This window comes from Polypterus senegalus, chromosome 16 (genome assembly GCF_016835505.1).
Source record: "Polypterus senegalus isolate Bchr_013 chromosome 16, ASM1683550v1, whole genome shotgun sequence".
Taxonomy (NCBI): domain Eukaryota; kingdom Metazoa; phylum Chordata; class Cladistia; order Polypteriformes; family Polypteridae; genus Polypterus; species Polypterus senegalus.
Window position 1 is genome coordinate 93,746,421 of NC_053169.1, and position 21,246 is coordinate 93,767,666.

Below are 21,246 nucleotides of genomic sequence, written 5' to 3' on the forward strand. Positions count from 1 at the left end.
CCCCCCTCTTCACAACGCAAGTGGCTGGCGAGCAATGCCCCCTAGTATATATATATATATATATATATATATATATATATATATATATATATATATATATATATATATACGTACATGTATATATATATATATATAGTCACACACATGCAAGTAGGAGGAAGCTGTATGGACCAAGTGAGGGTAATTCCATGCCAAGCCAGGGGGTGGCAGAGTACTAAACCTTCTTCTGTTACCTCTACAGACCAGAAACAGGAAAACCTGTCTAACTCATCCCTAAAGATGTCACTTCTGGTTCCGGCACCTAGAAGAATGTCACTTCTGGTTACGATGTCAGAAGAAGGTCACTTCTGGTTCCCAAACATCACTTCCGATACTTGTCATCTTACCCACTATTCCTCAGGTCTTGTTTGGACTCCATCAAAGACACTACTGTCTTATTCTCAAAGAATATTCTCTCCCATTGCAGCCAGGGTTATTATACATGTGGCTGCCCCAAACCTTCTTAAGTATGTCGAGTGTGATCTTTTCATTACCTACCAGGTAACGCATGTGGTTGATCTGCAAGTCGGCAAACGTCCGCCACGCTCTAGGTAACCACCCACACAATCGGATCGTGTTTCAGACTACGAATGCTATGAAGGTTCGATTCCCCGCAAGGGGATGCAGTGGAGTGTGTACACCTGATGAGCCCAAATAAGGGCGAAACACGTGTCGCGTACTCTTTGCATTATTTGACAGTAAAACTATATATATATAGTATATATATATATATATATATATATATATATATATAATATATATATTAAGAAAATAAACAGTATTTGTACGAAGTGAAATCTGAATACTGGATCGGAAAATCAGACTTGCAACCGATTCGTTTTACATGTCCGTTACGCTCAAAACAACAATACTTATTTTCACAATAGACAGTCATTTAATTCCGCAGTTCTGGATCGTAGTGACCTTGTGAGGCCTTCTACAGGGTTCTTACTGTCTGCATGGATCAGGCCATTGAGACCAAGGAATCAGTGCATTAGGACACTTAGTCATTGCTGGTGCTGGGTTTGAATGTTTACAACAACATTTATTTCTGTCACACATTTTCATACAATGTAGCTCAAAGTGCTTTACTTGATGAAGAAAGAGAAAAAAGACAAAAAAATAATGAAAATTAGGGAACACTAATTAACATAGAATAAAAGTAAGGTCTGATGGCCAGGGAGGAAAAAATAAAATCTGCAGGGGTTCCTGGCCACGAGACCACCCAGCCCCCTGTAGGCATTCTACCTAAAATAAATGACCTCAATCAGTCCTGATTGTATTCAGGGTTCTCATGGAAGAATTTGATGATGATGGCCATGTGGACTTCTGGCCTTTAATGCATCAATGTAAGGATATCACGGTGCTTTGATCAGGTGGTGGTAGCGTAGATCGCCACCACAGAAAACCGGAAAAAGAACAAAAGAGAAAGTAGGGGTCAGTACAGGGGTTAGACAAACTTTGAGTGATCTTAATGTTGATATCCACTTCTCCCTTGGGACTGAGGTCCATAAAGTTTTGGCATGAAAAACACTTCTGATCAGACAACATTGTTAAATGGGACACTGGTTGAACACTGTGTGGGGTGCCATAGTCACAATGCAGTGGTCCATAAGGAGGTGGCATCATGCAGTAGGATGGCAGATGAGTAGACATCACTAGGTAGCACTACTTTGTTAGCAGTGTTCAGAAGCAGTGTCTGTGCCACTGAGACCAGGGAGTCTTCTTTAGCTGACGCTGTAAAGAGCCTGTTTCTAAAGACCATTTTAATCCAGCCATCATGGGTTTGTGGCTGACCCCCGATGGTGACCACAGTGCAAATCTGTGAGCTGAGACGGCTCATATTGTGACTCCATGGCAATACACTTGGCGTAGTCGGCAGCCATTGCACTGTGGTTTGGTGCGGTGTGAAGGCTGTGCCACACAGTAAGGTGGGGACTGAGTTGATGGCTCAACTGCCATTACTAGGAAGGGTTCTGCTCGCAACACTTAGAAGCAGTACCTACGTGGCTGAGACCAAGGAGTCTTCTTTTGATGATGCTGTTTAGAGGCTGCATCCAAAGGCTCTTGTGATCAAGTCATCATGGGTTCACCGTTGACCTCCAACGGTTACCATAGTCCTTGGCAATACACTTATTGTGGTCGGGTGGGGAATGGAGGTAGTTTTATGCAGTACAGTGGGAGCTGAGCAGACAGCTCAGCGGAAGTAAACAAGAAGATCTCCACTTGCAGTGTTTAGAAGCAGTATTATTAGCATAAACGTGTTAAGTGGCATCTTCTGAGGTTTGTTGTAATCCAGACATCGCAGGTTCACAGCTGGCCTTAGGCAGCTACCACAGTGCAAACGTGCAGACTGACATGGCTTGGGATGTGAGTTCATAACAATACACTTGGCGTAGTCTTCAGACATTACACTGTGGACAGGTGGAGTGTGGTGCTATGTAGAGAACTCCACTTGCATGTTTAGAAGCAGTAATTTTGCCCAACACTGTTGAGAGGGTATTTCAGAGGGCTACTGTAATCCAGGCATTGCAGGTTTGCCGCTGGCAGTTACCACAGTGCAAATCTTCAAAACTGAGATGGCTCATTGTGTGAGTCCACAGAAATTCAGCCCACTGTCACAATGAGTCCATGGCATCACACTTGGCGCAGTCGGCAGATTTTATACTATGTACAGGTGGAGACGGGTTGGGCTGAGTAGAGAGTTCCTCTTGCAGTGTTTGTAAGCAGTTGTTTTTTTCCTGACACTGTTAAGAGGGTACATAGCAAGTTCGCCGCTGGCAGTTACCACAGTGCAGGTCTTCAAAACTGAGATGACGCCTGGTGTGAGCCTAAGAAATTCAGTCCACTGTCACAATGCAAAGATTCTCGTATCGCTCCAAGAGGTGCCACACATTTACTGAATAATTTCAAAAAATGAACAAAATTAAACCACCATAATGGCATAATCATTTGAAGTACATGTAAAGAGATAAACGTTCAGTTGGCCTGTGATGCTAATGAAAAACTCAATGCCTAACAAAGAGGCTACTCCTGTAGCGATTACAGCTACAGAAGTGCTAATTGGTGTCAATTAAACAAGGCACGGCTGCAAGTCTATCTGCTACAGGCAGCTCATTAGTTAAAAAATACATCATTCACTTTTCACAGGTAACAATCAGTAGGAAGTAATCAGTGCAACGTATTCCATTAAAGGAAAAAATAACAATGTACTGTAAATGTGAATATTCTGTCAAACTCTTACAGTTCGGAAAGCCTGCAGTGACTCTTGACATGTATTGTTTTCTAGCTCTAGGTATTTATGGTGCTATCTTTCGAAGGCCAAGTCAAATTTACACATCTGGATTTTACAGTGCGGCGAGTTTATAACCGTAAAATAATGTCAGTAAGCACATTTAACATTGATCCTTCTACCAGCCCATTTAGTTCTCTCTCTAACGTCAAGCACAGGCCATTTACGTAGCTCCTTATGTGCCCTTTCCCCAGGGAAGTTCTGCATCTTGTATGGACCTGCAAAAACTGAAGAGGCGACTGATGAAAAATAAAAAACAAAAAAGGGTCTGGTCCAAGTCAAATAAGCATTCATTATAGGAAAGCGTTCTGATAGGAAGGCTTAGACTTCCTAGTAGGAAGAGCACAGAGAGTCGGCCATGGCAATAACATCTCCAGCACCACTGCACTGCTCAGGTCACTTCTGTTCACCTTGCTAACACTTGACTGCAGCGCGACGTACGGCTCCAACCATGGATCTAACGATGATGATGAGGCTGTAGCGGTTCGGTGCCGGTAAGATTCACACTGTCGAAGAAGACGGTGATTTATTTATTTTTATGGTGGAGATTCCAGGGACGCACCCAGCCCTGGCCTGACCTTCACGCACACACAAACAGAGACAAATAGTAAATAAAGAATGTATTAACACTAATAATGAAAACAACGATCCCACCCCAGTTCCTATATGGCGATGTACAATAAACACAAAAACAAACCCTAACAATGATCACTCACTATAAAGTCCATGGGAAACGGTAATGGATGAAATGTAACAATGAAGATAGATAGTCCAGAGTCCTACCAGTAGTTCCTGAAATGGTGAAGATGGGTGGATGGGTTCAGATTCGCGCCTTTCTTCGCAGGATGTCCATAAATCCCCAGACAGTCCTCAAGTAACAGGCAGATGGCATATAGGGATGCTCTGAGATAGAAAATGAAGCTTGGGAAGGATGTTCATCTTGGCCGTATTGATTCAAGAAGCTATTGTGAGATAGAGGGTAGACCATCTGTTCCACATTTTGTTTGATTTTTTTCCAAGCTGATAGCAAAATAGTGTTGAAAAACTTCTTTATATTTACTTGTGATGACAATCCAGACCCCAACCAAGAAACAATCCAGGACAAAAATGAATAAACCCAGGAAACCCAAACGAAAAGGTAGACAGACAGGAACTTGAAACACAAAATACTTTTTTCCTTGTGGTCACCGGCCCCTTTTTAAAAGTTACACTGACCTCCTTTGACTGCAACAGTGCCTGCACCCTCAGCAGAAGACCAATCAGAGCCACTGCAGGGACTGCTGGGAGTTGTAGTTTTAATCTCTAGTAGCACCGCTACAAGGCAAAGTACAGAAGGGAAGGATAGCAGCTGGTAGACCTGTCAGTCAATGTTGACGAAGCTAATGAGATGATCGTGGTAACTTCAGGAAGATGCGCCCTTCCAAAACCCACTTTACACCAAGCGTTCTGTGGTAGAGAGAGCTAAAAACGGGGAGTGTGGGCCGAGTAGATAAAGTCACCAGGGAGTGCTCTGCTTACAGCTTGTCTTTGCATAAAATACAATAAAATATAATTTATTTTTGTATAGCCCAAAATCACACAAGAAGTGCCGCGATGGGCTTTAACGGGCCTTGCCTTTTGACAACCCCCCCAGTCTTGACTCTCTAAGAAGACAAGGAAATACTCCAAAAAACCCTTGTCGGGAAAAAATGGAAGAAACCTTTGGAAAGGCAGTTCAAAGAGAGACGTGCAGTGGGTGTCAAAGAGAAAGGGGGTCAACACAATACAATACACAGAACAGAACCAGTCCTCAATACAGAATAAAAATAAAGATATTACAAGTATGGAGCAGAATTTAACAGTAGATGATATCAAATAATTGGATTTGGATTTGTTGAGAGTCCTGGAGACCTCGGCCATCAAGCTGCCTCCCCCATTGGCCATTCCACATCTGAGAAAGTGCTGGGCCAGCGAATCCAATGAAAGGACCCCTCTACCCGATGATTCCTGTGATCCTCCATCATGGATGACTTTACATTAGGCAGGCAAAACAACCTGGCAGATGGGCTGTGGACACCAAGTGCCACATTTGAGTACCGATAAGAGAAGGTGAGGGTTAGTAACAAATTAGAACTATCCTGTTACTTCTGTTTTAGTGCTAATGACTGACAACAGAGATGCAGTCTGCACAGTTAATCAGCAGCTCTAGTCAGGGTGTGCTAAACTGAAGTTGTGAGTCTTCAGCCGGGATTTGAAAGCTGAGACCGAAGGGGCATCTCTTAAAGTGGAAGGCAGACCACTCCACAGTTTAGGGGGGTCCTGTAACTAAAAGCCTGACCCCCAACGTTTATGTTATTAATACCTTGAAATCATAAGCAGACCGGCATCTTGAGATCTTAATGTGCGCTCAGGTTTGTAAGTCATGATAAGTTCAGACAAGTAAGCCGGACATCGGCCATTTAATGCTTTATATGTTAAAAGGAGGATTTTGAAATCTGCCCTAAACTTAACCGGGAGCCAGTGTAAGGATTTAAGAACTGGAGTTAACTGTTCATATTTTCTTGTTCTTGTAATAATTCTTGTAATAAAAGACAAAGGAGACTCTCCTTTAGCTCAGGCCAACAACAAGGCAGATTCTGAGGGCCATGATAATCCAGAGATTGCAGATTTTGTGACTGTCTGCAGTTACCACAGTGCAAGTCTGTAAAACGAGAAGCCTCGTGGTGTGTGTGTGAGTGTGTGTTGGCAAAAAACTGCTGAAACTCAATGAATCCACTCCCTCCTTGCAGTGGCATTTGCTTCTAAAATTGTGTCCTTCTGCTCCCTTTGCTCCCCTTATTGTACATGTACAGTAAAGATCTTGTATTGTAAGTGTTTTATATTCTCTTTCAAGGTTTTTTGAACTTTTTTTTGACATTTTTAGATTTGGTTAATAGATTTGTGGCTTGGTGGCCAATTGTTTAAAGCACTTTATTGTAATCCGACTTTTTGAATTTACTATTTTGAAAAGAAAGGGGTGATACATCCAATAATATTTATTGTAAAATGTGCCCTGTTTATAAATCCAAAAGTGTTTATTGTAAAAAGTATTGTTTACTGTGTCACAAAAGACAGGCTCAAGAGACATACAAAGGTTTGGGGGCAGCCACCCATATAATATTCCCTGACTGCAAAAGGTAAACTGCTAGCACTGATGTGCTCAGAATGAAGCCCAAAAGAGAACTGATTAGGTTAGTCAAATATGGCAGCTTTAAAGGCCAGAAAAGGAAGTGAAGTCATCAAGAGTTGAAGCGGAAGGGTCCTTTTCCAAAGTTTCAGGCCAGGACATGACGTCATCAAAAGGACCGGAACCAGAAGTCTCTTCTGTCATAGGTTCTTCACCGGAACTGACGTCATCCAAGGGCCCGAAATTGAAAATGACGTTATCCATGGGTCCGGGACCAGAAGTGATGTTATTCTTTCCGGAACCGGAAGTGACATCATCAGGGCCAGGAGGAATTTCCCACCACCTCCAGATCTGGCGTGGAATTACTCTCATTAAGACCCTATAGCTACCTCTCATGCGCACGTGTGTGACAACTGTTAGTACTGTCATGTGGACATTGAACTGGTCAGTCATGGTGAACAGAGAGCTGAGCAGAAAGGCAAAGCTCTCCATTTTCCAAGTAGTTCTATGTTCCTGTCCTTACCTGCGGCCTCAACCTTTGGGTAGCAACCAAAAAAACTAGAGTGCAGATACAGATGACAGAAATGAGCTTTTTGGGCTCAGCCTTAGAGGGAGTGTGAGGGATGCAGACATTGAGGAGGAGCTCAAAGTAAAACCATTGCTCCTCCGCATTGAAAGGAGCCAGTTGAGGTAATTTGTCCATCTGATTAGGATGCCATTTGGACACCTCCCTGGAGAGATGTTTCAGGCATGTCCAACCAGTAGGAGGTCCTGGGGTAGAATGCTTCAGAATCCTCTTGGAGGAGGTGGTAGGAAAAAGGGACGGTTGGGTATCTTTGCTCAGGCTGCTGCCCTCACGACCTGGACCTGGACAAGTGCAGAAAATGGCTGGGTGGACTTAATAACTGGGCCCTTACACCTCCATACTAGCCAGTTTTGTATTACAGTGGCATACAGGGGGAACCATGAATGAAAGAAGTAGAAATTGAAATGCATAAATGTGAAGAAGTCAAAAACCATTTAGCAAGTGGAGATTAAAGTGTTTACATGTGAAGAAGTCTTCAATAACTAACCAGCAGTAACAGGGACTACTAAGATGATTAATGATTTGGAAATTGTAGAGTGAGAAGCGCTGCTTAGATTAAATAGGCTGAAGTCAAACAAATCACCAGGACCAGATTTACTCCTGAGTACTTAAGGAAGTTAGTGAGTGCAGATATAAATCTTTGATGTGTATTTTTCGAAAGCTCATAATCAGGATATCCACACTAACCCGCCACCATCTTAAGTACTTTCCAGGAGATGACATCATGCATCACATGACGTGAATCACCTGTTAGCAACCTGCATCGTAACCATAAACAAGATGGCCATTACCAGGAAGAAAACTACTCAGAATTCTAATTCCTCTGTGATGATTCAACGGATTCTCAATTATCTGCCAATCCACCAAGCCTGGCATCATCTACAAATTTAACCAGCTTGTTACTTATATTTGTATCCAAAAATAGGAATAAATATTAAAAATAGCAGCAGTCCCAGCACTGACCCCTGTCGGTTACCACTCTTAACTTCACCTAATTCTGAGAAGGTTCCTCACACCATCCCTCTCTACTTCCTGTCTCTCAGCCTATCTTTCTCTTAAGCAAATACCCTGAACTCCCATTTCTTTTTGTTTGATGCCCAGCCTGTGGCCTTATCACCTTATCAAATTTTACCCTGGCAACAGGTATTAAAATGCCCAGGGTATCGAGTTGGGCTCTCGTAAGCCTTATAACAAACCCCATATGTGAAAAGGGTGAGGTTTGCCAATAACATTGAGTTTTTACTTTGGTCCCAACAACATGCCCTCCTATCAAATGTTCATCCTTTCAAAAACTTCTTTATCATTATCATCAGAGCTTAAAAATGTGTGATGTTCACAAGCTGCGTATTTATTATGTATTCTTGCAGAGCGGGTGCTGTGTCCACTGCTAGCATAACCTCTGATGGAATTATCAGTTTTATAAAATGTGTATTAGAAAATGTAAGTTGGCCGGTGTCTGCACCCATTGAACAACCCTGGCAACCACTGCGTGCAAATATTGTTCACAGATAAACTGATCTTCCCATTTTCTTATAAATAAATAACTTTCAAAAAAGGAATATATATTTGAGGGTAGCTGACAAGCAAAATTAACTTTTTAAGCTTTACGAGAAGAAGATGGAGCCATCTTCTGACACCACTGCAGTCATATCATCATGGAAGCGTCAGAATGGATTACATATTTTACTTTAGGTGTTCTGGAGAAAGATGTGAAGGCCATTAGAGTTGTCGCGGAATATTTGCAAGTCATTTGAAGTCAATTCTGCACAAGGCAAAAGGTCAATTTGCTCTCTGTTACAATAAACTTTTTTCTACAAACAAAACGGCAATTGTTCAATTCTTATACAGTTGTAAAAAATAAATAAATAAATAAAAATGTCTGCGTGAATAAGCCATACTGCTCAATCCGTCTTCTAGTCTTTAGGTTTTCAAAACAGTATTAAGAGAATAAATGAAGGTACGTAATTAACTTTCAAAAATATTAAAGAGTGTCAGAGTCAAATTAGTTTGGTAGCTTAAAGAGAATGGGAACAAAAACGTGACGCTCCTTTAGCTTCATGAAATTCAATTTTGAAGGGCAAGGTGGCAGAATGGTTAGCTCTGCTGCCTCACAATTCCAATGAACGATGTTCAAAATGCGGCTCGGTTATCGCAATTTAGTGACGTTTGCTTATTTTCCCAGCATTCCCTTGAATTTTCTAATGCTGTTTCTGGATACCCTTTAACTTGGCTCAGGAGGAACAGGTCTATGAGTATGTCCGGTGATGGACTAGTGTGCAGAGTTGGTAACGATCTCATGGAATAAGCAAGTTCAGAAGATGGACTGATTGAGATGTGAAACACTTAAGGTGTGTTGTTGGTATTATTAACATGAAGTCCTATAATATTGGGTAACAAAGGTGGACTGACGTCCCATCCAAAAATTCATTCCAGTAAGGAGATTGTGGGTTTGCTTCCCACGTCCTCCCTGCGTGGAGAGCACTTTGAGTAGTGAGAAAAGCACGATATAAATGTAAAGAATTATTATTATTGTTACTATTATTATACAAGTCTCATCAAGCAGTGGTCACCACCTTGAACCTATTACCACCATAGACGTCCTCCTGTGAAAAACCATCTGGACCCACCAGAGTTTTCCTTTAGACAGAAAGTGGAGCAGAAGATGCAATTACAGTATCTGTCTGCTCCACAAAGCTGGACAAAGCCAGCAGCCCCGTGAGGATGCTGGTTTTTGATTTCTCTGGTGCCTTCAATATCATCCAGCCATCCCTGTTAAGGGGTCAGCCCAGAGATATGCAGATGAATGAGTCTATGGAGTGGATTATCTGGTCGGTCAGACCACAGTTTGTGAGACTTAGGACTGTGCCTCTGATATGGATGTGAGCAACACTGGAGCACCACGAGGAACAGGCCAATCTGCTCTTTTCTTCACTCTGCACACCTCGGACTATAAATATAACAGCTGGTCAGGTCACTTGCAGAAATTCTCAGCCGACTCTGTACTTATGGGGTGTGCTGATAAGGGGGATGAGACAGGGGAGAGGAGTCACGGGGAGACCTTTGAGAATTGTCTGCAACTTACTGTCAGCAAAACCAAGGAACCGGTGGTTGACATTCTTTGCACCAACGAGCCTCTATGTCCAGTTACTATTCAAAGAGTGGATGTAGAGGTGGTCCACTACTACATGTACTTGGGGATCCACTTTATTGATAGGTTGGACTGGTCTTGGACCACAGAGGAACTAGAGAAGAAAGGGCAGAGCAGACTCTTTTCATTAGCAGACTACGTTCCTTTAAGGACTCAAGGATTGTGTGACCGACACTGGAGCACCACGAGGAGCAGGCCTGTCTCTTCACTCTGTACACCTCTGACTATAAATATCACAGCAGGTCAGGTCACCTGCAGAAATTCTCAGATGATTGTGCACTTATGGAGTGTGTTAAAAAGGGGGATGAGACAGAGGAGAGGAGTCAGGGGGAGAAATTTGAGAATTGTTTGCAGCCTAACATCAGCAAAACCAAAGAACTGCTTATTGACTTTTGCTGCACCAGTCATTATTCAGGGAGTCAATGTGCAGGGGGAACTTGGGGGTCCAAATCAATAGGAGGTTGGATTGGTCTTGTAACACTGAAGAACTTTATAAGAAAGGTAGAATAGACTCTTTATTCTTCACTGTCTCTGCTCCTTTAATGTGGGTAACCTCCTTTACATCTTCTATGACTCTGTGATGGTCCATGCGATTTTCTAAACTGTGGTGTACTGGGTTATTAACATCACTTCATGAGAGGCCCAATGATCAACAAACAACTTAAAAGGGCAGGCTCAGTTATGGGATGCTCTCCTCCACTGGAGGTGGTAGTGGAGGGGAGAATGAAGACAAAACTGATGGCCATTATGAACAATGCTACACATCCTCTTTCTGACAATCAAGCATTGAGGACTTTTAGCTTTTGAATTATTGAGCTGAAGTGTGTCAAGGAATGTGACTGGGCCTCTTTCATACCTACTGTATTTGAGGGGCATTGTTGTTTGGACTAAGACGATCTATCTATTGTAATGGGCGGCTCGGATTCTTCCCCTGCCTGGACACCATCATAATGGAAGGACCAGGGGAGGGGAAGGAGCTTGCATGGGGCAATACCTATCCTGGGATGACAGAGAGCAGCCCCGCTGGCTTGCTACAGTGCCATGGAGCAGGGAAGCTCAACCCTGCTGTGGCATGTGGCCACCACTGGGGGTATAAGGAGAACGGCTGAGCCCTCCTCTGCAAGGCTGCCGTCACACCTGGAAGGAGATCATGAAACACCTGGAGAACTTCTGGGTGCTCTACAACAGGGGCCAGCTGCCAGAACTCAGGGGCCACAAGAACAGTTTTAAAATGGGTTTCCTGCCAGCAGACGGCCAGGACATCCCATCTGGGATGCCACTTGTGAAGCCTGGGGTGGATACCTTCTGTTGTCCAGGGGAAGGTATTGCCCCATGCAAGCTCCTTCCCCCAGTCCTTCCATTACAACCAAGTAAGAATTCTGGCGGCCTGTTACTCTATCTATCTATCTATCTATCTATCTATCTATCTATCTATCTATCTATCTATCTATCGTCACACACATACACTTAGGTGTCAACTAAAGGGCTCATTTAATGGTAATTCCACTACGACTTGAGGGCTGGCACTGTCGCATAATGGGAAAGATGGATGACATCACTTCTGGGTTCCAATCTCCTGAGCCCACCTCTTCTGCCCTACAGAGCTCTTAACCAGCTTTGCTGCCATCTTGATTTCAGTCTACTTGTAGACTCACATCTGTGAAGATATTTCTAAAAAATATATCATTAAACATTGTGTTTATTATTTTGATTTAGTTATATGAGGTTTGCCCAGGCTCAGTCAGTCTGCCTGTCTGTCTATCTATCACTAGCTACTTATCCTGCCTACTACACTAAATATCTATCTATCTATCTATCTATCTATCTATCTATCTATCTATACTAAAAATATCTGTCTATCATATAGTGCCTTTCACATCTATCTATTAATCATATAGTTCCTTTGATAGATAGACAGATATAAATCATTGTTTAATATAGTGCCTTACATATTAATCAATCAGTCATAGGCTCTACTTTCCTGAGTTAATGTAATGAAATGAGCAATCTTAGAAATTGGATTGATAGAGAAGTAAAACACTAATGTTATTATCATAAAGTACCATAATGTCAGGCTCTTGTGATGGCCTGCCTTAAGCTTAGTGTTAGTGACAAAGCCGCTAGCTCCATGAAAGTATGTGATGAAATAAGCGTGACGACTGATCAAAACTCATTAAAACGCACTAGAATGTTACTTTTGGATACTATCATCTCAGGCTATTTTGAAGCGCTGAGGCCTCATTTAGATTTCGTTCCTGTCTGCCTGCCTGCCTTTGGTCCAGCGGGCCTAATGTAGACACTGGCATCAAACAACCATATTTCACACAAGTGTGTTCATAAATTGAATAAAGGAATGAATGACTATCAGGCCGTTTTATTTTTTCAGTGTAATTTCCACAAATTGCAGGGACAGGTTTGGTAAAATACTTGCAAAAAATGATAGTCTCATTATATTTTCTATAAAGCTACAGAATTACATGTGAATGGATAAATAAGTCACAGCAGTTTTATGTGAAACACAGAACCAAGAAAAATTCCCTTTATATTATATAATCTAAATTTATATATCATGCTGCAGCTGCAAGGTTTAGTTACAATCTTTATTTCAGGGTTGTCTTCTCTAGTAAAATTACATTTCAAAATAATGCTAATTAGATCCAATAAAATGTGACTCACTACTGCAAATGGATAATTATAGACTAAGTCAGACAGTATACGTTAGCCGATGAGCGCCTCTCCATTATGTCATGAGACTAACTTATTCTAAAATGTTAACTTGTGAGAGAAAGGCAGGTTTGGAAAAAAAGAGATTCTATCAGATGAAACATCTCACCATCCTTCTATTAAATCAGAAGTCATTTTGTAAATGGGGCCAGACAATACCGTCAGTCTTTCTTGCTTGGCTAGCTAAAAGCTAATCTGATGCCATTGCTTGATTATGTATCCTCTTAAACAAGACCACGCTATGCACTTCTACTTACTTGACAAAGCTGTATATTTCAGGCTCCCAGGATCATGTCGTATAGAAGAGTTTCCTGTTTCTCTTTATGCATGACTTGTTTGTTATGAGATGACTGAATGGATGTTGTCGATATTCATTGGTCCTATAAGGATGGGTCTGTAGGTTCCTACCAGTCCTAATGGAGATTGTCTTTGGCTTATGTATCAATGACGAAAGAACTTATACTCTAAGTATGCTGAACAGCATTAAGTGTAATTGTATATTTACAAAATGCTATAAAAGAGAGCTGTATAACTTTATTTCACAGAGTGATAGGCATAATAAAACAGTATTATCTTATTCCAGCCCAAAATGTAACTATTTTTGAAATGACCTCCTTAGATAGATAGAACTTTATTTCTCCCCAGGAGGTACTCCTAAGTCCTTCTCATAAGGCGTACTTTCAATTTTCCCATTTTTACTTCCTACGGGTAATACTTTATATTCACTTACATTAAAATTCATCTGCCACAAATCTGCCCAAGCATGGAAGCTGTTCAAGTCCCTCTATAATGATTCAATGGATTCGAGATGATCTGCAGATCCACTTAGCTTGGTATCATCTGCAAACTTAACCAGCTTTTCATTTATATTCCATTCCAAAGCATTTATAGATAGTACAAGTAGCAGAGGCCCCAGTACTGCCCCCTGCTGGACACCACTCTTAACTTCACCTGATTCTGATGAGGGTCCTCACACCATCACCTCTTCTTTCTGTGTCTGAGCCAGTTCTGCACCCTCCTACACACCACAATCTGAACTGCCACTTCCTTTAGTTTGATGCCCACCCTCTCATGTGGCACCTCATCAAATGCTTTCTGAATGTAAATAATGAACAAGAGTCCCAAATAGCCGAAGAGGAAAACGACTTGTGCTCCACAGGAAAAACTTTGCTGTATTAAGAAGATAAAAACCGTGAGAGTTCAAAAGCTAAACAAACTATCTGAAGCTTGCTACGTGGTCATCATCAGCCACCAAAAAATCACTGCAATCCCACCATTTGTGATATCCTCCAAAAAAGACACAATCTATCTATCTATCTATCTATCTATCTATTATATAGTGCCTTTCACATCTATCTATCTATCTTACCTACAATACTAAATTTAATATCGATCTATCACATAGATAGTAAAGGCACTATCTATCTATCTATCTATCTATCTATCTATCTATCTATCTATCTATCTATCTATCTATCCTACCTACTATACTAAAATTAATATCTATCTATCATATAGTGCCTTTCACATCTGTCTATCAATCATATAGTTCCTTTGATGGATAGATATAAATCATTGTTTTATATAGTGCTTTACATATCTATCAGTGAAACAATCATAGGCTTTACCTTCTTGAGTTAATGTAATGAAATGAGCAATCTTAGAAATTGGATTGATAGAGAAGTAAAACACTAATGTTATTATCATAAAGTACTATAATGTCAGGCTCTTGTGATGGCCTGCCTTAAGTTTAGGGCTAGTGACAAAGCCGCCAGCTCCCTGAAAGTATGTGATGAAATAAGCGTGACGACTGATCAAAACTCATTAAAACGCACTAGAATGTTACTACACACCACACTCTGAACTGCCACTTCTTTTAGTTTGATGCCCGCCCTCTCATGTGGCACCTCATCAAATACTTTCTGAATGTAAATTATGATCAAGAGTCCCAAATGGTCGAAGAGGAAAACAACTTGCGCTTCACAGAGAAAACTCTGCTGTATTAAGAAGATAAAGACTGTGAGAGTTCAAAAGCCAAACAAACTATCTGAAGCTTGCTGCGTGGTCATCATCATCATCAGCAGCAGCCAAAAAAAATCACTGCAGTCCCTCCATTTGTGATATCCTACAAAAGGACTAAGGCTACTATTGTCAGTTATGTCCTCCAACAAGCAGTAAGGCAAAATTAACATTAAGCATACGCATTAGGTGCCATTGCCAACATTGAAGGCAGCTGTGTTGAGAGAACATGTCAGTTAACTGAAATCATTCCTTCAAGAATATCACGATGTGACATTGAAAGGCACAACTTCACTTCACTAACCTGCCACTTGGTGTTACTAAAATGCCAACTCCAAAAAAACTTGCGCCAATCTTACGGATGGCCGTAATGTTAAGGCAATTTTCACACCATGTTTGTGCTTTAAAAATCCCAACGTTTACTTAAGAAATCGATTACGCTCATTTCCATTTGTAGGAGGTGGGAGTGGGAGCATTGAACTTGGAGAGTTTAAACAAGGAAGGAAGTTCAATTTAATGGTGGCCAATTGAGAGTGGAATTAAAATGGCCTATCGTTCTGGGTATTATTAGATGGCATGACATCATTAATCATATGGCTGAAATTTAAGGAAATAATGTCTTAATAGAGGAGCATATTTTATTGTCTAAATAATCAAAGGGAGGAAAAGTTGAAATGAATAAAAGGAAGGGGAAGGAAGTCACATGTCTTATTTAAAGCAAGCAGGGCCGATTTGTTCCCGTTTATTTTGTAACCTGACAGAACTTCGTATAAATGGAATAGCTCGGGTACAAATGGAAGGTCAGAGGATATGTTCTCCAATCTGTGATAGATGTTATGAAAATCAAAAGTGTAAACAATCTAGATGTGTTCAAGGGAGAGAGAAGAAAAAGAAGCGTGAGAAAGGACATCCCTAAAAATATGAAACTGGTGATATGCATTAGAACATAAGAAATTTGACGAACGAGAGGAGACCATCAAGCCCACTTGTTTAGCGAATAGCTAAGCTGTCCCAATATCTCATCAAGATTCTTCTTAAAGGTGGTCAAGCTTTCATGTCTCGGTAGTTTGTCCCAGAGTCCCACAATTTATTGTGTAAAGAAGTGCTTCCTGGCTTCGGTTTCAAGTGCACTTCCCTTTAATTTCCACTGATGTCCTTGAGTAGGTGTTGTTTGATCTACTCTGTCAGATTATAGTATTTGGATCATACCAGTGTTTCCAAGACACCCCAAAGGATCATATGATTAACTTATAAAACATTTCCATACTACATTGAGAACCGCCTCCTTCCTATACGCAGATCACACACTGTGCATGGGACCTGTGATCAGAGAACCGATGTGCCAGGGCCAGTTGGGGGTTCACAGACCTCCGTGATTCAGGAGTTCTACTGGGACAGCCAGTTGGATTGCATGTTTCGGTCACCTGGATTGCTTGACTTGATTTAGATAACTCCTCTCACAACCCTAACCTTAACCCTACAGTGTGGCCGGACATATTTCATAACATCACGTAAAGCGACAAATGTCCTCAACGGAGCAACGCTCTGGAGATCCGCCGCTTGACTCTTTTGGGGTTAGAATCATCAAATCACCGTCACTGACAGTCACCAGTTGCGATCATTTTCCATTATCGAGCCAAAAGATGGCTTCACGTTGACACTAGTCAGGAGCGTAGGAAAGAGAAAATGACAGCATGAAGAAGCAGCTCGTGCGACACTTGCAGGTGTGTTTTAGAAACCTAAATTTATCAGAATCGTAGTAAGGTTGCTAACGTTACATCCACTGGGACTGCATTAAAGCTAGCGGGGTTTACTGGAGTAACAATGGAGTAGCTTTATGTGCAATAAATTTCAATATCAAGTGTTTAACAGATATTATCTGATGTTACCAAGCTGACACGTTGGCTGTAGATTATTTGTAGACCCTAACACGTTGTTAACGTTAGTCGACGTATGAAGTGCTCTTAGTGTTGGTGCATTGAGGACACGTTTGTATATGTCACCAGCACACTCGGGCTCTCTTACTTACCAGTTAGTTACTGTCTGAATTGTGGAAAAGCACCAGGCACGCCACTTTGACACATGAATAGAGCAATCGGCTCAGATTAACTTCAACTGTAGGTTCACTTTATCGGTAGCTATCGTTACTGATTTAATTAACGTAATAAGAAGATTCCGTGTAGGGCCCCAGTTTTAGCTGGTGGTGGCACTGGTTACATTCAGTATTACAATTTAATCAGCCAACTAGATGCTCTTTCTCACTAAATAAAAACAGAATAGTCTTGCATACCCACTACCCTTGGAAAATAATTTCGATAAAAGGTGAATCGATTGGAAACAGAGACCCGGGTATTTTATTCACAGCACTTCTCCAAGGTCCAGACCCCTAGTATGTTTTTCAAAAGTTCAACACTGGATAATGTCGCAAAGACTGCACTTTATGAAATTCTCTCTTTTTTTTCTACTCTCAGCAGTTTGTGCATCTTTTTGTTGCTCTGATCCTTGGCACAGTGGGTGAACTGGCATTTTCATGACATCTCACTCCCTGCCAGCTGGTGTACCAGGAATAGCATCCTCCTCTCTCCTGAGGCTCTCCTTTATTTGGCTACATGTCCTTCATGTGTCGGTCAGATCCTTCACTTACAGGCATACATGACTAATTTTACATGCAGTCGTATCTTTCGAAGCGTTCTCCACGTATTGCATGAAACACTTCAGCTTGGATGAACAACAGTGAAATAAATCCAACAGAATAGAAGATGATGCAGAAACTACTAAAAGAAAGGGCTTAAGGGGGGAAACAAAAAAAAAGAATAAAAGTCTAACCCAGGGGGTCCTGCAGCTTCCTCCATGCTCTGATCGCTTTCATTGTCAGCCCATCTCTGCTCCGTGGTCCAAATTTATAAATAGCCAACCCGAGCATCGGCCCTCACTTGGCAGAAGTAAAAACAGGAGGAGAAGGATTTAAATGCACGAGAATGAAGATGGGTGGAGTATCAGCAGCACGTCAGTGACTTGCACAAGAAAGACTGAGAATTTAAAAAAAAAGAAATGATCTAAACATATACGGTAGACATTGAAACACTCTCAATGCCATATAAAATCTGTCTAAAGTGACATCAGATGAATAGACGGTTTCGAAACGCAGAACAACTCTTCCGAAAAAAGAATCAGCAGGATTTTCGAAAAGAGCATATGGTTAAAAAAAATGGGATGTTTGATTTGGTTAAATGATTAACCAATTGGATTCTAGTGATGCAGGATTGCCGGGCATGAGGGTGGTCATTTCACTCATTAGACTGCTGAAACGGCAACACAAATTTCAAGCAGGAAACAGTCAAAATCGTGTAAAATGTAGACATACGCCACACGCTCAAAATGAAACTTTTAATTCATGTATAATACTTCCTCTGTGGTTGGGCTGGCGCCCTGCCCAGGGTTTGTTCCTGCCTTGCGCCCTGTGCTGGCTGGGATTGGCTCCCTGTGACCCTGTAGTTAGGATATTGCAGGTTGGATAATGGATTGATGGATAATACTTCCTTCTTTTAAGCATGTTGTGAAGGTAAAAAAATATAAATAAATTAATTAATTAAATAAATAAATAAAATACAGATTGGTGACTGCTGGCACGTGCAGTGGCACACAAAACTTGTTACTTCCTATGCTGTAGTGGTATTATCAATGGGTACCCCTAAAAAGGCATAGCGTAGTTGTTCTGTTGAACAATCCATTGGCTAAAAGTCCTCAGTGCTGGAGCGTCAGGGGGAGGATGTTCAGCATTGTTCATGATGGCCATCAGTTTTGTCTTCATGCTCTCCTCCACGACATCCAGAGCGCACACCATGACTCTGTATCAATGGGTACCCACAATTCCAGTTTTACTTGTTTGTTCTTTACGCACAGCTTTGTTCTTCAAGCTTCGTATTTGAAATATGACAAAGGTATTTCACCACAAGTCAGCTATTTGACAAATCACTTCTAGTCAAGTCAGATTTGTCGTATTGTGTACATAGGACATAGTATGAAGAAATGTGGAGAACAGAAGCACCGGGAGTGAGGTGTTATCTTCCCCTAGGGACGCAAGAGGTCAGCCCCCCTGGATTGCATCGGTAGGGCCCATGGGAATGGAGTTTTGAAGCTCAACCTTGTTGGGGCTCGTGGCCACTGCCAAGAGCTGCACCCGGATTATTCCAGAGGCATGGACTGCAGCACTTCTGCCACGCCAAGCAGAAGTGCTGCTGGAAGAGGAACCGAATGCACTTGGAGTGCTTCCAGGTGTCCATGCAGCACTTCTGCCACACCAGGAAGTTCTGCAGGAAATTCATCAGGGTGCAACATAAAAGGGGGCGGCCTCACTACATTCAAGGAGCCGGAGTTGGGAGGTTGAGGACAGAGCTTCTGAGGAGGTGGCCGAAGAGAAAGAAAAGAGAGAAGAAGAAAAGGGACTGAGCGTTATTATTGGTGATTTGTGCACTGTGTGTTGTGCAGGAGAAGAACGTTAACAAACGTATGTGCGTGTGTTTTGGACATTGGGAGTCCTGTGTCTGTCTGTAGTCAGGCTGATCTTCCACACATAATATATATGTTCACTGCGGAAAGAGAAATTAACCAACGTATCAATTTCCTGGACATCTCCATTGAAAGAGATAGAGACGTCTCCTTGATTTTAAGTGTTTTCACCCAAAAACTGCTCATGTTCTTCTGCTGTTGCTCCAGAGCGCATACTGACTTATTGCATCTGTGTGTGGTTTGCCTCTGTGTGGAGACCTGAAGATGGCCATCCAATCTAATTGTAGTGCTATACAGAATCTGCCAGAAAAAAAAAAATAGGATAAACTGCCCAAACCCAGATGTGCAAAGTTTGTAGAGACATACCCAAAGAGACTTCAAGCTGGAGTTACCACCTTGGAGGCTTCTATAAAGTACTGAACCAAGGGGAACCACCCTGACATAAAGAAGATTTACAAAAAATGAACAACAAAAAACCTGACTTGGCTAAAGAGGGGGAGAAGTCCCGGTGAAGCATTAAAAAGGCATAGCGTAGTTTTTCTGTTGAACAATCCATTGACTAAAAGTCCTCAGTGCTGGAGCGTCAGGGAGAGGATGTTCAGCATTGTTCATGATGGCCATCAGTTTAATCTTCCTGCTCTCCTCCACGAGATCCAGAGCGCACTCCATGACTCTGTAGGCGTGCTACACGATTAACGTCGTCTTAAACGCATTCTGTGCCGAGTCACGTCTTTTGTAGCGTTGTCCTGTTTACATGGTTTGTGTGTCTATGTAAATATTGTCCCCTGGAAACAAAGGGGATAATACCGTTGGACCATGGGGCCTCATAATCATCCCATCATTTGCATCTGGGTCATTTACTATTTAAACAGGAGGACAAAATAATCCCATTTACTACATTGACACTTTGTCACAGAGCAAAAAGAGAGCACCGATCGAATCACCTTCCCCTGCTTGCCACTTTCAACGCAAAATACCCAGGGGGTTCTGGATTACGCCAAGACGCCGAGGATAAGAATGGTGAGACTGTTTTACTGTCATTTGGGAGAGGAGCAAGCCATCATTTTCATCCATGTGTAATTGCCGTAGGGCACTTTTTTCTAGCTGAATGAGGTTCGCAATCACTATTCATTCTCCATTTAATCTTCTTGACTGTTATGTACGTTTCGTGTTATCGTGTGTCTTATTTGTTTCAAGGGAGGGTTTGTGTTGTATATTAGTTTTTTTTTTGCTGCACCTTTTTATTAATATATTCCACCGGTCACTTTTGGGGTTTGGGTGTGATGTGGGAGCTTTGGAGGGAGTGAATTATATATCGTTTTGTTTCTTATCACTATTAATATATATATACACTGTGACAAAAGGCGCTGCACCAGTGTTTAACCTGACATAGACAGACACAGGAGGCACAATTATAAAACAAACAAATGTTTTTATTACTTTTTCTTCGCCTGTGGGCAGCGCCTTCCCCGTTTCCCACAGGCACAGCACAGTCCCAAATAAAGCATGAACCCATGCAATTCTTCTCTTTCTCTTATTCTTTCTCCTCCTGACTCTGCCTCCCGGAGTGGTGACTGCTGGCTCCTTTTATAATCCCCCCTGGAAGTGCTCCAGGTGCTTGTTGACCTACTTCCGGCAGCACTTCCGGGTGTGGCGGAAAACCGGCACAAGAGGGCTCAGCAGCAGTTGCAGCACCCCCTGATCCCAAAAGGGCTGCACAAAACTCCAACTCCCATGAAGCCCTGCGGGAGTCCCAGGGGGGCTGCAATCTAGCATGGTACTGT